Below are 15,945 nucleotides of genomic sequence, written 5' to 3' on the forward strand. Positions count from 1 at the left end.
AGATAGCCCTGCTGTTCTTGGGACTGGAGTCCTGATGCAATTGAGCTAAGAATTGGCCAAATGAAAAAGTGAGTTATATGTTTCTCATTATCCATCATATGCTCTATGCTCATTCTTTAGAAAATCTAAAGCTTTTCTGAATGATTAGTTCTAGAAGAAATTCTTGTCATAGATGGAACTTCTATGAGAAAAAGATATGTAATGTAGTAATTGAGTTGGCCATAGCATATTTTTTTAAACATTGTTTATTAGATTTTTTTTTTTTTTGTAATTACCAAAACTGTGGCTTTTAATGACTTTTATCCATTGTATGGTAACTAATCCTTTTTTTTTCTTTTTTTTTTTTTTTTGACATCTTCTAATAAGACCTTTTTAATTTCTTGTACTTCTTGGCTAAGTCTTATAGAACTGTGGCCTCCTTTGAAACTTAAAAATGAAGGGAAAAATTAAAAAGCCAACACTAAGTTCAAAAGATGAAGCAGGGGCAGCCCGAGTGGCTCAGCGGTTTAGCGCCTGCCCTTGGCCCAGGGTGTGATCCTGGAGACTCGGGATCAAGTCTCACGTCGGGCTCCCTGCATGGAGCCTGCTTCTCCCTCTGCCTGTGTCATGGAACGCTTCACGAATTTGCATGTCATCCTTGCGCAGGGGCCATGCTAATCTTCTCTGTATCGTTCCAGTTTTAGTATATGTGCTGCCGAAGCGAGCACTTTTTTCTTGAACAGTAGTTTCCAGTTTTTTGTTTTGTTTTTTTATCCTAACTAGACCTCTGGTACCTTATTTTGTGTATATCTCTCAAAAGTTCCTCAAAGACAGGTCCTGGAAGTAAAATACCTAGTTAAATAAGTATAAAGATTTTTAAGGTAAAACATTGCTACACTGCCCTCCAGAAAACAATGAAAGTGCTTATTTCTCCTACCTTTGCCAAAACTTGATATTACTTTTTAAAAATTTACTACTATTTTGATAGATGAAAAAAAAATATGATATGTCCATACCAAGAACCAGTTCTTGGATTGTTAGGAGAGGTGAAATGGTCCACATGTCCCAAGTCATTCACCTGTAAATATCTTCTTTCTCAATTGGACTTTTGATACAGGTTCTATTTTATAACAATACCTGGGTTCTAGTATATGTTTTTATTTTTGAAGACAGGTATCTTTTCCTTAGTTACCAAATGGGGTAAATTGATGATAAGATGGTTTTTCTTCTGTAGGAATAAAGGAATGCAACAGAGTCTACTCTAGGTGATGTGCAGTAATTTCTGCTGTGTATAGAAAGGTGGGCTAAGACACTAAGATTTTTTTCTTAAGGTGGATTATTGGAAAAAATGAGATGATTAGAAGAACATGTTAAGAAATACAGAATGTTTTGGGGGTAGTAAAGAACTGGAAAACTTGAAGACTATTTAGAAAATGGTAGCCCAAGTGAGTCAGTTGCCAGTGGTTGTAGAAGTCCCTTGGTTGATAGAATAACAGAATTTTAATCCAGAGTGGAGAATTTAGGAAGCACATTTGATATGGGAGAATTTGAGTTTAGACAAAGGTATTTGAGGCCGAGGTGGGTGGGGGACACCTACATGCAAGCAACCATTGTCAGTTTTACCCTAGAACTTGAGAGCATGAGTGCAAGGTGAGAACTTTAATCTGGGTGTTCTACGTTGTCAAGGCTGTGGAAGCGGCAGAGCCCTGAAAAAGTGAGATTGCAGTGGTAAGAACAGAGGGCTATGAATTTGGTATCTGGGTTTTTTTTGTTTTGTTTTGTTTTGTTTTGTTTTGTTTTGTTTTTTTAAAGATTTAATTTATCTATTCATGAGCGACACTAGAGACAAAGAGACAGAAGCAGGGTCCCTCCAGGGAACCCAACACAAGATTTGATCTCAGGACCAACGGATAATGCCCTGAGCCAAAGGCTCAACCCCTTACCCACCCAGGCGCCCCTACATTTGGTTTTTGTTTGATCAGTTATTCATGTGTGTATTTATATATCTTAAAAATTATTTAAAGGTAACGTGATTATGATAAAAAAAAAACTCAAACAATTCAAAAGTGTGTAAAGAGAGGCAACCACTATTTTCAGTTTCCTCCGTGCTCTTCCTGAATTGTTTTGCACAGATTCACACTTTCCTTTTTTACCGAAGTAAATTTTGTATGTAATTGTGAATCTCTCTTAATTCGTATATATTAACATACCAGCACATATAGATCTACCTTTTTTTTTTTTTAACGAATTAATGGGTCTTCCTTTATAGACAGATACTCTAATTTGACTAAATATCCATCTCTTGATGGACATTTGTATCCTTTTCCTTTTTGTTTGCAACAGTACTCCATTAAACCTTTTTGTTCATACATCTTTGTATTCATGTGCAAACATAGGAATATCTCATATTCCCAGCACTTTAATTAAGATTGTGTATGTGCTTTACTTTCCCTTAAATAGCTTTTATCTTAGAATATTTTAAATACTGAGGAGAACAAAGGATAAACTAGAATGAACACAGAAAACTTTTATTTTTGATTCTCATACATATTGCAGTTTCTATTCAGAGACTATACTGATTTGCACTCCCACAAAAAGTATATGAAAGTGCTCATTCTAGCCAATGTCGGATATTTTCTTTTATTTTCCTAAATGTGTATTATTAATTATGAATTATTTCAGGCATACAGAAAAAGTAAATATGGGCAGCCCATGTGGCTCAGCGGTGTAGCGCCGCCTTCAGCCCAGGGCGTGATCCTGGAGACCCGGGATCAAGTCCCACATCCAGCTCCCTGATTGGAGCCTACTTCTCCCTCTACCTGTGTCTCTTCCTCTCTTTCTACCTGTGTCTTTCATGAATAAATAAATAAATAATATTTTTTAAAAAAGAAAAAGTAAATATAACATTTGTTATTTTAAATGTTCACATTTTTTGCTAATCTAACAGATACAAAATCACACCTTATTTTGATTTGCATTCCTTGAAATGTTATTAATGTTAAACAGCTTTTCATATAATTATTACCCATTTACAGTTCTTTAAAATTTATAAAAGTTATTCCTTTTCTGATATCTTTTTCTAATTCTTTATGTAAATTCAATTTAGTTATATACTGTATTATTAGTGAGGTAGAATTTAGCATACATGGATTGTATATAATGTCCTCCTAAATGCCCTTCACCTAATTACCCCCCCACCCACCTCACCTGAATTAACCCTCAGTTTGTTTTCTAGAGTTCAGCGTCTCTGTGATTTCTCTCCCTTTGTGTTTTCGTCTTATTTTATTTTCCTTCCCTTCCCCTGTCTTCATCTGTATTTTTTAAGTTCTACATATGAATGAAATCATATAGTATTTGTCTTTCTCTGACTGACTTGTTTCACTTAGCATAATATCCTCTAGTTCATCTACATAAAAAGATCTTCTGCCTTAAGGAAATTATTCTTACTTTGTGATACATGCTATATATATCTCCAGCTTGTTGTATAATTTCCTACTTTATATTTAGCATTTTTTGGACAATATAGAATTGTTAAATGTTTACGAATGAAATTTTTCTTTCATGGTTTTTAAGTTTTGTGTCATGCTTGGATAATACCATTTGTATGTAAGATTTTTTTAAACAAATTTTAAAAATATTTTTGGTGCTTTTATATTGCCTTTAAATCTTTGATTGAGTTGCATATTTTGTTGATATTTTTATTATATCTTTAGATTCACATCTTTCTGTATCTGTGGCCCCTGAAGATTCCTTCTTCAGCAACACAGGCTTCCTTGCTACTGAGGAATTAATTCCTGTACTTAACTGTTTATCCGTGTCCTCCCTTATAGAGCATATTCACTTTAAAAGGAATATCAGGGATCCTTGGGTGGCGCAGCGGTTTAGTGCCTGCCTTTGGCCCAGGGCGCGATCCTGGAGACCCAGGATCGAATCCCACGTCGGGCTCCCGGTGCATGAAGCCTGCTTCTCCCTCTGCCTGTGTCTCTGCCTCTCTCTCTCTCTCTCTCTCTCTCTCTCTCTCTCTCTCTGACTATCATAAGTAAATAAAAATTTAAAAAAAAAATTATAACAGATTACAACATAGGTATACACAGTGAACAGCCTATTTATTTTCTAAAATCAAGGCCCTATGCCTTGGGTAGGTATGGGAGAAAGGGAATTTAAGCTTCTCAATTAAAATGATCTCTTTAGGATTTTAATTTGTTGGTTAAATTTTCAGTTTTTTTAGACCCTACCCCATTTTTCCTTCTAGCATGAATTACAACTGGGTGAGCCTAAGCATAGGCTCATAAGTCCTCAAAGAATTGGAAGGAGAGATCTTTGTATCTGCTTTGAGGTCCTTGTACCACCACACTGATGGCCCTTGTACACTAGATACCCTGCTGGCATTTGCTGCTGAAGTAGGCAGCTGGGGACCTACTGATCTTTTCTGACTCAATAAGAGCTTCGTAGTCTGCCCTGACTAACTTAATTCTACCTTGAATCTCGCTGTTTTAATGGATTCCTCTGAAGCTCCACCTCTTTTATTCAGCCCTCTGACTGAACCTGTCCTCTACCATGGGATTCATTTGACTTGTACCATATTAGCCCATGCAGGTCCTTTGACCCTCAACTGACTACCTTTTTGATCTTAAGTCTTTCTCTACAAATGAAAGTCAAGGGAACTATGAGAATGCTAGGTTAGACATTCTGTGCTTTTATGTCACTAAGGATAAACTCCTGTGCATAGCTGTCATTTCACAAACCAGGCTTCTCCCTGAGTTCCAACAGGAAGCAGTGTGCAGTTCTGTACTCTGCTTTCCCTTCAGCTTCATCACTTTCTGTATTCTCAGTGTTTTCCTCCTCCAGGTTGAACCTTGACACTGAGGTCAGGAAAGGCAGTCAAAGAAACGGGCCTTGAATCTCCTCTTTCTCTATTCTCTGACTCCTCTTTGCCCCCAGCTGCCTTCTTGCTTCCTCACATTCAGACTTCAGTTTTTTTCTACCTGTGATTTAAATAAAATTTGTTCAGATCCCCAGGTTTTGCTTTTAATATGTAAATAGAATTACAGGGATTTAGGAATCTTTTTTCATTCTCAACAGATCCTGACTTTTGGTACTTTTTTCTGGCTGGAGACTCAAAAAATGCTATTTTGGAGATCAAAAGCTAAATAATTGACTCATTTTGTGATTCTGCTGTGGTAACCTTAATTTTCCCCTAGACCAAACAGTTCTTAAAGTGTGGTGTGGGTATCCCTGAGGATGGCAAAAACCCTTTGGGGGGTAGGGTCCTTGAGGTCAAAGTAATTTTTATAAAAACCATAAGACATTACTTGCCTTTTTCACCCTCATTCTCTCACATTCTTTTCACTGTCATTCTCTTTGCTCTCATTCTCTCAACTACACAGTGTAGTTTCCCAGAAACGTTAAAACATATAGTGTGTTCATTGCTCTGACACTTGTGTGTGTGTGCTTATGTATTCTTGTGTTTTTAAAATGTCTACTTTAATGGTGTGTGGCCAAATACCCAAGTTCAGTAAATGCTTGTTGAGTAAATCTCCAACATAAATTTGACAGAGACTGCCCTGGACTCTTGACCATATAAAATATGCTTTTCACATAATTGTAACTTTAGTAATCCTATTTTTTTTGTAATCCTATTTTTTAAATGCTAATTATTTTAATTAAGACTTCCTTCTAAAAAAAGTATCTGCTTTCACTTTTAATTTGATAGGTTATAGCAATATTATATCTATTATATGATAGATACAGCTCGCATAAACAAAAGCTCTCAGGGATCCTCAATAAGAGTGCGAAGAGATCCTGAAACCAAAAAGCTTGAGAACTGCTGCCCTAGGCAAATGGATGTCTCTGACTGACTGGGGTCACTGTACAAAGTAATGAAAAAGAGTCATGTAATATATTTATCAACCAAAGATAAGACCTTGGCTGTGAAAAGTCAGATAGATTATAACAGTCTCTCTAAGCAACCCTCCCCCCACCAACCACCACCTTGTTCCTGCCAAATAGTTGCCATGGTTCTGTCATCTAGCCCTGAAAGGGAACCAAATGAAGGAACTTAGAGGCTGGTCTTTTGGTGAGCAATACAAAATATACAACCGTTGGCCCCAGGGAGCCTACCATTTTCTTTGTTAGGTCATTTGTCTGCTTATTACAAAACTGGAAAGATATCCCATTACATGGCCGCTAGCCATGTGTTTACTTTTAGAACTTGAAAGTTCACAGAATACCTCCCTAGTTACTTCCTTGAGCAGGGTGGATGGGGCCTGCTAGGCATTTAAAGGGGCAAGTGTTGTATTATTGGGAATCATGACCTGAATATTTCTTTGTTTTTCCCCTATTTTATTGAGATCTATTGACATATAGCACTATATAAATTTAGGGTTTACAGTATAATGATTTGATTTACATACATTTTGAAGTGATTACCGCAATAAGTTTAGTTAACAGTTATCATCTAATAGAGATATAAAAACTAAGCTAATAAAAAAAACAGCACACGTGCAAAATGTCTTTTTTCCTTGTGATGAGAGCTCTTAGGATTACTCTAATAACTTTCCTATATATCATACAGCAGTGTTATCTATAGTCATCATGTTGTACAATACATCCTAGTGTTTATTTATAACCTTACTACAATTCCCGCTGCCCCTACTGGCCACCTCTGATAACCACAAATCTGATCTTTCTTTCCAAGTTTGGTTTATTCTCTTGTTGTTTTAGGTTTCACATATAAATGAAATTTGTCTTACTCTGTCTGTCCTGTTTCACTTGGAATTATGCCCTCAAGGTTCTATCCATATTGTTGCAAATGTTAGGATTTCATCATTTTTTATGGCTGAATAATACTTCATTGTGTGTGTGTGTGTGTGTGTGTGTGTGTGTGTATAATTATATACATATAATTTCACCCAGGAGTGGACACATAGATTGTTTCCATTTATTAGCTATTGTAAATAATGCTGCAGTGAACATGGAGACACAGATATCTCTTCAGCATAGAGTTTTCATTTCCTTCAGATGTATTCCCAGGAGTAGACTTGCTGGATCATGTATAGTAACTCTAGTTTTAACTTTTTTGAGGAATCTCCAGGTCATTTCCATAGTGGCTGTACCAATTTACAGTCCTACCAACAGTACATAAGGATTCTCTTCTCTCCGCATCCATTCTAGCATTTATCTCTTGTCTTTTTGGTGATAGCCTTTCTAATAGGCATGAGGTGATAACTCATGGTGTTGATTTGCATTTCAACATGACCTGAAAATTTCTTTGCTATCATAAATACATTTTCACTCATTTCTCAGTCTCAATAATTACTGATTTTCAGGCACCTAGATGGCTCAGTCGGTTAAGCATCTACCTCTGGGTCAGGTCATGATTTCAGGGTCCTGGGATAGAGCTCAAATTGGACTCCCTTCTCAGTGGAGAGTCTGCTCCTTCTTTTCCCACTATCCCGCCTCCCTGCTCGTGTTCTCTCTCTCACTATCTCTCAAATAAATAAAATCTTTTTTAAAAAGTTACTGGAATTTCTTCTCTGTGAGGCATTATGCTGGAAACCAAAGCTTTAAAGATGAAAAGCAAGATCGCTAGACTCAAATGCTATCTTAGCACAAACCTTAAGGATGTTATAATAGCAAGATATCCCTTTATTCATGTTGGATTCAGAAGTTTAAATTTGAGTTTTAAATACACTGACTGATGTACATCTTAAATGTTTTAAAATGCAGCAGAATTTCAGAACCAGGTGCATGTTAATGCTGAAGAGCAATTGTTTATAGTACATTTGGTGGAGCTACACAAGATTCTTTTTACCTTTCTTTCCTTGCACAACCTTGGTGATCTCATGGTTTCCAGCATCATGTACATGTAATGACTGCCAAGTTTATGTATCTCCAGGCTGGATCTCCCTCTGAGCTCCAAAGTCACATATCCAGCTGCCTGCCAGCCATCTCTACATCCAAATCTCTGTCTGATTAGGTATTTCAGACAATATTTCCAAAACTGTATCCCTGATCTTTCCTTTCAGACCTCCTCACCCCAAAATCTTCCATCTTAATGGTATCCCCATCTTTCCAGGTACTCTGTCAAAATGTTAGGAGTCATCCTTGCCACTTCTTTCTGTCATCCCCAACATCAGATCTGTCAAGTAATGAACAGGTACTGTTCATTCTGCTTTCTAAATATATCCACAACCTGACCACTTCTCATGACCTTCACTGTAGCTACCCTGATACAAGATATCATTTCTCACCTGAATTATTCCAGTTACTATTCCCCTGCTTCTGCTTCTGGCTTTGTCCCCCTGTCATCTGTGTTTAACACATGAGTTATTGTGATCTTTAAAAATATAACTCAGGTCATGTCACTGCTCTCAAAAGTTTCCCAGTGGCTTCTTCATTAGGTTTAGAGGTTTAAATGCCTTTAAAATGGCCAACTGGGCCCCCCATAATTTTACCCACTATCACCTTTCTAGGCTTCTATTTTCTTTTCCCTTTGATGTATTGCACCAGCCACACTAACTTCCTTGATGTTCCTTAAACACTACAAAGCAAGGTCCAATTGCAGGGCTTGGGTCAAGTAGCTATTATCTCTGCCTAGAATATTATCCTTCCAGATACCTGTATCACCTCTTTGAAGTTATTTCTCCAAATGTACTTCATTTCCTTCACACATTCATTCAGATGTCATCTTATTTCTCTTTTTTTTTTTTTAAACATTTCTTTCAATTTATTTATTCATAGAGACACACAGAGAGGCAGAGACACAGGCAGAGGGAGATGCAGGCACCATGCAGAGAGCCCGATGTGGGACTCGATCCAGGGTCTCCAGGATCACGCCCTAGGCTGCAGGCAGCGCTAAACCGCTGCGCCACCAGGGCTGCCCGCATCTTATTTCTCATTGAGTCCTGCTGGATTCAGAATTGTAACTCACAAGCACTCCCCTTTGCTTTTGCTCTGCTTTAGTTTTTCTCCAAATCCCTTTCCCTTGCTAAAATATTCTATACTTCTTTTTTATTATTATTATGTCTTCTCCTACTATAACATAAACTCCATGAGGGCGGGGATTATTTTTTGTTCTGTTCAGGGTCATTTCTCTGTTACCTAGAACAGTGCCTAGCACCAAAGGGACTTAAAAATATCTGTTGAATAAACAGTCCCAAGTTTGGCGGCAGAACAGAACCTGCAAACAGCTAGCATATTTTTAAGTGCTTGAACTGTCCTAATTGGTGGGCCTCTCAGCTAAAGATTTAACAGCTAACAAAGAAAGCTCTTGGGGCAGCTCTGGTGGCTCAGTGGGTTTAGCGCCACCTCCAGCCCAGGACGTGATCCTGGAAACCCAGGATCGAGTCCCACGTCGGGCTCCCTGCATGGAGCCTGCTTCTCCCTCTGCCTGTGTCTCTGCCTCTCTGTGTGTGTGTCTCTATGAATAAATAAATAAAAATGTTTAAATAAACAAACAAAGCTCTTGACGAAAATGGTATTTGATTGCAGTTCAAATATATTATTAGAGGGGTTCTCTTTTAAAACTCCACAGGAGTTTTCTCAGAACTATATACAAAGCTTAGGAGCTTTAGCTGTGGAAGTTTTATCTAAGCAGATGTAGAAAATAATGGAGACATTTGTCAAGAGTTCTGTCCATTAAAAAAAAAAAATACAGAAAGGGAGACAGAACGTAAAGACTGCTAACTCTGGGAAACGAACTAGGGGTGGTAGAAGGGGAGGAGGGCGGGGGGTGGGAGTGAATGGGTGACGGGCACTGGGGGTTATTCTGTATGTTAGCAAATTGAACACCAATAAAAAATAAATCAAAAAAAAATTAAAAATAAATTAAAAAAAATACAAATTAAGCTATTTCAACCCTTAAGATACCATAAGGTTATCGTGTAAGTCCCTTCTAAATGCATTCAGTTTGAACTGATTCAAATTCTGTTCTAAACAATAGTTGATATTTATCAGCAAAGATGAAGAGACCTGTTTACTAAAAATTGCAGTTGTTTCTGATGTTATCGTTTTGGTCTCTGATAAGGATAGGGCGCTAGGGAGACAAAGTAATAGAATATGTTTTTTTGTAAGCATCCTGTAACTTCTCTGGTACTTACACAGTTCATTATTAAATACTTCTGAGAGAGACTTTACAGAAATATTAGTCTGTAGTAGCACTGTTACACTTGTTTATTTCATAACTGTTAGTACCAATTATTAGTAGGTAGGTTTAATAAAGGGATGTCTATCCTTTCCTCAACCCTTCCCCCCAAAAAACGTCTATTAAAGTATTGAATCTGCCACATATATATACACACACACACACACACACACATATATATATATATATATATATATATATATATTTTTTTTTTTTTTTAGCTCTTACCTGAAGTAGAGTCAGGAATTAATAAGAATCACTACCATTTATTGAGCACTTACGTGAGCCTGACCCTATTACAAGCAGTTTAATTATAATTTATTTAGTAAGTATTTAATTATTTGATCCTCATGACAACCTTATAGAACATACTCTATTATTAAACTCATTTCTATATTGTGAAACCAACATAGAAAGGTTAAGTAACTTACCCAAAGTCGCACCATAGGACCTGAGGAAGAGATCCTCTGCCTCTAAACTTTCAGTTTATTATACATTTATATAACTGTATAGAGCTGTATTCTTAACATTGTTGTGATACTAAATCCTTTTGAGAATCTGGGAAAACTATGGAACCTCTCTAAAGAAAAATGTTACCCATAAAAATAAAATATTTTATTCACGAACACCCTGAAACCTCTATATAAACTCTCTAGAAGGTCCCCCCAGTGAAGAATGAAATAATACAGCTCTCTGTCCTTTTTTTTTTTTTTTTTTTAAGATTTCATTTATTTATTCATGAGAGACTGAGAGACACAGAGAGAGAGGCAGAGAGAGAGGCAGGTTCCTCACGGGGAACCTGATTCAGGACTCAATCTCGGAATCCCGGGATCATGCCCTGAGCTGCTCAACCACTGAGCTACCCAGGCAGTTCAATACAGCTCATTTTTAAATACTCAAACATTACAGACAACTGATACAAAAAACAAGTCCCACATTACCTGAAACCCTAGATATTAACATTGTTATTGCTTTGGTCTATGTTCATCAGATTGTTTTCTAAGCATATTCTCTGCACAAAAGAAAACATATGTGATTTGTTTTGTGTTTTGCTTTTTTAATGATATTGAAAGTAAGACCTCTATTCGTCAGAAAATATCATTAAAATAAAACAAGAAGAAAAGCCACAGATTGGGAGAAGATATTTGCAAGTATATAACCAAGCATGAATTGAATTCCAAACTAACTAACGAATTCATAAATCAAGGGAAAAAACAGCTTATAGAAAAATGGACAAAAAATATGGACAGGCATATCACAAAAGAACAGCCAGTTAACCTTTATCTATAAGAAATCAAAGAGGGACACCTCAGTGGCTCAGTCAGTTTAAGCATCTCTGCCTCACATTATGATCTCAGGATCCTAGGATCGAGCCCCACATCAGGCTCCCTGTATGACGGCAAGTCTGCTTCTCCCTCTCCCTCTGTGATGTCCATTGCTCACTCACTCTCAAATAAATAATAAAATATTTTTTAAAAAAGAAAGAAAGAAAGAAATCAGAGAAATTAAGTGAAATCCACAAGGTAACATTTTACAGTCATCTGATCTGCAAAAATTATTGAGACTTCTACACAGTGAAAAAAACTATTATACATATTAACGTGAATGAATCTCAGAAACAATGTTGAGCAAAAAATAAAAGTCTCAGAAGAGATTTTAGGTAGAGTTCAAAACTAAGCAGAACCAAATAATACACATTGCATATATATGGGTGTGTATAATAAAACTATAAAGAAGAGTGGAGAAATAATCAGAAAGTAACCTTATGGAGGAGGAAGATAAAAAGATTCAGCAGAGAGTCTCTGGATTTGAGTGACAAAGAGGAGATCTATTTAAGGAAGCAGAGTATACTTGAGTGTATATTATTCTCTATATCTTTGATAGATTTTGTTTGTATGAGTTATTTCACAATTTTAAAAATGATTGCCAGAAATGAGGGTATATACTATTTTGACACTTCCTTTTTTCACTTAATTTCTTAGAAACACTTCTATTCTGGTATTTTAGTTCTACTTCATCTATATCATAGCTGAATTATTTTTAAGTGAATATGTATCTCTTTTAACATATTAAGTCTTGCCACTAAACACAGATTGGGAAGTACCCCAGTAATAAATGCTGCTTACCACGTTCTGGCTTGTGAAGACATTCTCCGCGTTCACGTGGATTTTGCATATTGTTTATAAGATACCACTATCATCCAGTGGATTTAAGGCTTTTACTTTGTTGATTTAAAATTTAAATTTTGTTGGTTTAGGGACACCTGGGTGGCTCAGTGGTTGAGCATTTGCCTTCAGCTAGGTTGAGCATTTGTAGGGAGCCTGCTTCCCCCTCTGCCTGTGTCTCTGCCTCTCTTTCTTTCTCTCTCTCTCTCTGTGTCTCTCATGAATAAATAAATAAATAATCTTTTTAAAAAATAAAATAAATTTTGTTAAAGTTTATTTGAACTTTAAGTAAACACATGCTGTAATGCCAGTGTGCTGTTATATGTAGCACTAAATCTGCTTTTAGCTTACTTAACATAGCGTTCTACATTTAGCACTGACTTCTCATTTTTCTTTTCCCAGCTTTTTATTCTGAAAATTTTCAAGTACTCACACATATTTAAAAGACTATTAGAATTAAAATACCCTTAACCTACATTGAACAATTTTTAACATTTTGCTATATTTTCACATATATACATGTGTGCACACATATGTACATGAAGATTTTTCCTGAACTATTTGAAAGTGATGTTCTCTTACACAACCATAATACACAACCATATTCAACTGTTATTAGATCTAAGATAATTAGTAGTTCATCCATTATATCATTTAATAATCCATTTGTATTCGCATTTTAAAATTGTTCCCAAAATACCCTTTATAACTACCTTTCTTTCCTGTTTAGGACACAGTCAAAGCTCATCTATATGTTATTTCTCTAATATCTCTTAATCTAGTTATCACCTTGCCTTTTTTTTAATGATACTAACTTTTTAAAGAGTCTTAAGACACTTGAAATATAGAATGCCCCACATTCTGAATTTACCTGGTTGTTTCCACATGGTATTTAACTTTTGGACACCAACTTCTTACAGTGAAAAAATGGAAGGTACTCCAGTAAACTCAGTGTTGTTGGCTCAGGGTGTTTTGACAAAGATGAACTTTTTTTTTCTTTTCATTATGAAGAAGAGAAAGGGGCAAATGCTACAAATAGCACAAATGTGATTTAAAAAAAAAAGAGGACGAGGATCAAATATAATGAGTGTTTATTATATTCACTGTATTTCCACAGAGGGAGCAATGTGTTGGCCATAAGCAGTGTATAAAGTCTCTTTGCAATTAAAAAAAAAAAAATCAAACACTTTTAAGTTCCTTTTTTTCTTATTATGTTAGTGCAGTGTGTTATTTATTGTATAGAAATAGCAACATAGAAATTTTTTCTTTGATTCGAATGGTTTTTGGTATTTATTGCATGGAGTATGATTTTTCCCCTCCATTAAATACAGCTGAATTTCAGTATGTGAGATATGTTTTCTTTGATTCTATACAAATGTATTTGACCCTCATATTTTGTGGTTCTAAAATTAAAAACATAATCTCTTTATATGTATGATCAATTTGTTCATTTAAATCACTTACCAGAAGCAGCCAGGGTGGCTCAGCAGTTTAGCACCTGCCTTTGGCTCAGGATGTGATCCTGGAGACCTGGGATCGAGTCCCACCTTGGGCTCCCTGCATGGAGCCTGCTTCTCCCTCTGCCTGTCTCTCTCTGCCTCTCTCACTCTCTGTGTCTCTCATGAATGAATAAATAAAATATCTTAAAATAAATAAATAAATAAATAAATAAATAAATAAATAAATAAATAAATAAAATCACTTACCAGTAAATTTAGCCTATAAATTATAAACTGTTAAGATTAGACAACATAGTTGAAGTCACTTGGCCATTTGGTACCAAATAGAAATATATTCCAGATACTTATACTCACAGAAGGTTAAATGAACATTTTTTAACACCATGCATACTGGCTCTGTGGGCCAGAGTAAAGGTTCTGTAGGGAACTGTGACTGTGACACCCAACAAGGTTGGTCTTTGAGTTCTTCCCCTCACGTTTGGGTTTTGATCAAGTCTTTTTTGTTTTTTGAGACTGTATTCTCATTTGATAAAACAGATGGTATCGCATAGCTTGATGAAGTGTCTTTAGAGCATTTCTGACTGAGAGAAATAAAATATTTTGCACCATAACCTATACATACATAGTTATACTATGCATATTTATAGGTCTATACCTATATAAACATTAACATTTTTACATAACAAGGCTTACTCAGTGTCTGGTACACTTTATATTAAAATGTTGATGAAATTGATTTCATGACCCAATAAAAAGGTAGTGGCCCTTGGTTGGAAACACTGTATAATGATTCAATTAGTTTCAGATTCTACTACCAAAATGATTCTACTCCTCTGGTCATTCGATTAGCAAATGTTTATTGAGCAACTATCATGTACCCGCGAACAAAACTAGCAGTCCCTAGCCTTTTCTTATTTGTATCCCCTTGGGGAAGAGAAAAAATATATAAGAAAATGTGTCATTATGAATTGTCAACTAAGCCACAAAGAAACACCTGGGCAAGGTGTTCGCATGGGCATGTGAAAGAATACTAGAAAGGATCTGCCTCATATTGGGCATGGGAGGCTGCGGAGGGAAAGGATGAAAGAAGTAGAGCAAGAATAAGAGAAAGCTTCAGTGGGGCTTTTGAAACTTGTCTTGACAAGTTGGAAAATTGTGCTTTCAACCGTGTCTCCTGAGGTCACTGATTTTTTGTAAATGATCCTATTGTAATTAACCACATAAATAATACACAAAACACTTTCCCAAATGATTTTAATCTTTAACAGTCTGTTTTAATAATCATCCCCACGGGCCAACACCTCCAGCTCATTCAGGCACCAGTTCCCTGGTCATACCAGTGCTTATCCCAGAACTCCTATGACAATCCCGTAGGAGTCGTGTCTAATTTAACCTCTAAGCAGCATCTGACACAATTTTTGTGTTAACCCTTACTTTTTAACCCTTACTTTTTTTGCCCACTTTGAAACCTGATTTTCTTTCTTTTTAGAACTCTTTGTCCCTTTGACTCATGAAGAGAGATAAATCTCAGGATTTTGTCCTCAACGCCTCTTCCCTTTTTACACTACTCTTCCTGGGCACTTTATTGATTTCTTTGTTCACTTCCGTGGCCTAAATCAGTTGCATTAGCTATGCCATCACCTCTCAAATTTATATCTCCTATCCAGATCTCTCTTACAAATTTACCATTCCTGCAATCCACAGGCATCTTAAACTCAACATGGCCAACACAGAACATGTTATCTTAACAACGAAACTTTATCATTTTCTTTCTGTTTCGTTGGATGGCAACATCATCTCCCCAGCCATCAAGCCATTTATAAGAGTCATTCATATTCCTCTCTTTCTCACTCATGAAGTTACCAAATCTTCATGATTTTGCCTCATAACAACCTTTGGAAACCACTATTTCACTACTCAGGTTTAGACCACCTTGTATCTTACTTTACTGTACTTAACAGTCACCTGACTGGTCTCATAGTCACTAGTGTTCTTCTCTTCAAGTCTTGTGTCCAGGTGACATCCTAAAGTCTAAAGTAGAGAGTTGATCTTATCAAACCCTTATTAAAATCTTAGTGGCACTTCATAGCCAATGGGAAGAATTTTACACTCCTTATCACAGCATCTAAAGCCCTTCCTTTCTCTAAACCCCACCTCTTTGTACTCTTGCCAAATGGAACTTATGTGCCCCTACCTT

At 36.3% G+C, this 15,945-nt stretch overlaps 1 protein-coding gene and 1 non-coding gene across 4 annotated transcripts in view; one reads left to right on the forward strand and one right to left on the reverse strand.

The window, feature by feature from the left end:
- Positions 1 to 15,945, forward strand: part of ITFG1 (integrin alpha FG-GAP repeat containing 1) — a 291,906-nt gene that overhangs the window by 43,216 nt on the left and 232,745 nt on the right. The window lies entirely within an intron of this gene.
- On the reverse strand, positions 601 to 707 carry LOC144315062 (U6 spliceosomal RNA). Its single transcript, XR_013380864.1, has one exon. It is a non-coding gene; the product is annotated as a U6 spliceosomal RNA (small nuclear RNA).

This window comes from Canis aureus, chromosome 5, assembly GCF_053574225.1.
Source record: "Canis aureus isolate CA01 chromosome 5, VMU_Caureus_v.1.0, whole genome shotgun sequence".
Classification (NCBI taxonomy): domain Eukaryota; kingdom Metazoa; phylum Chordata; class Mammalia; order Carnivora; family Canidae; genus Canis; species Canis aureus.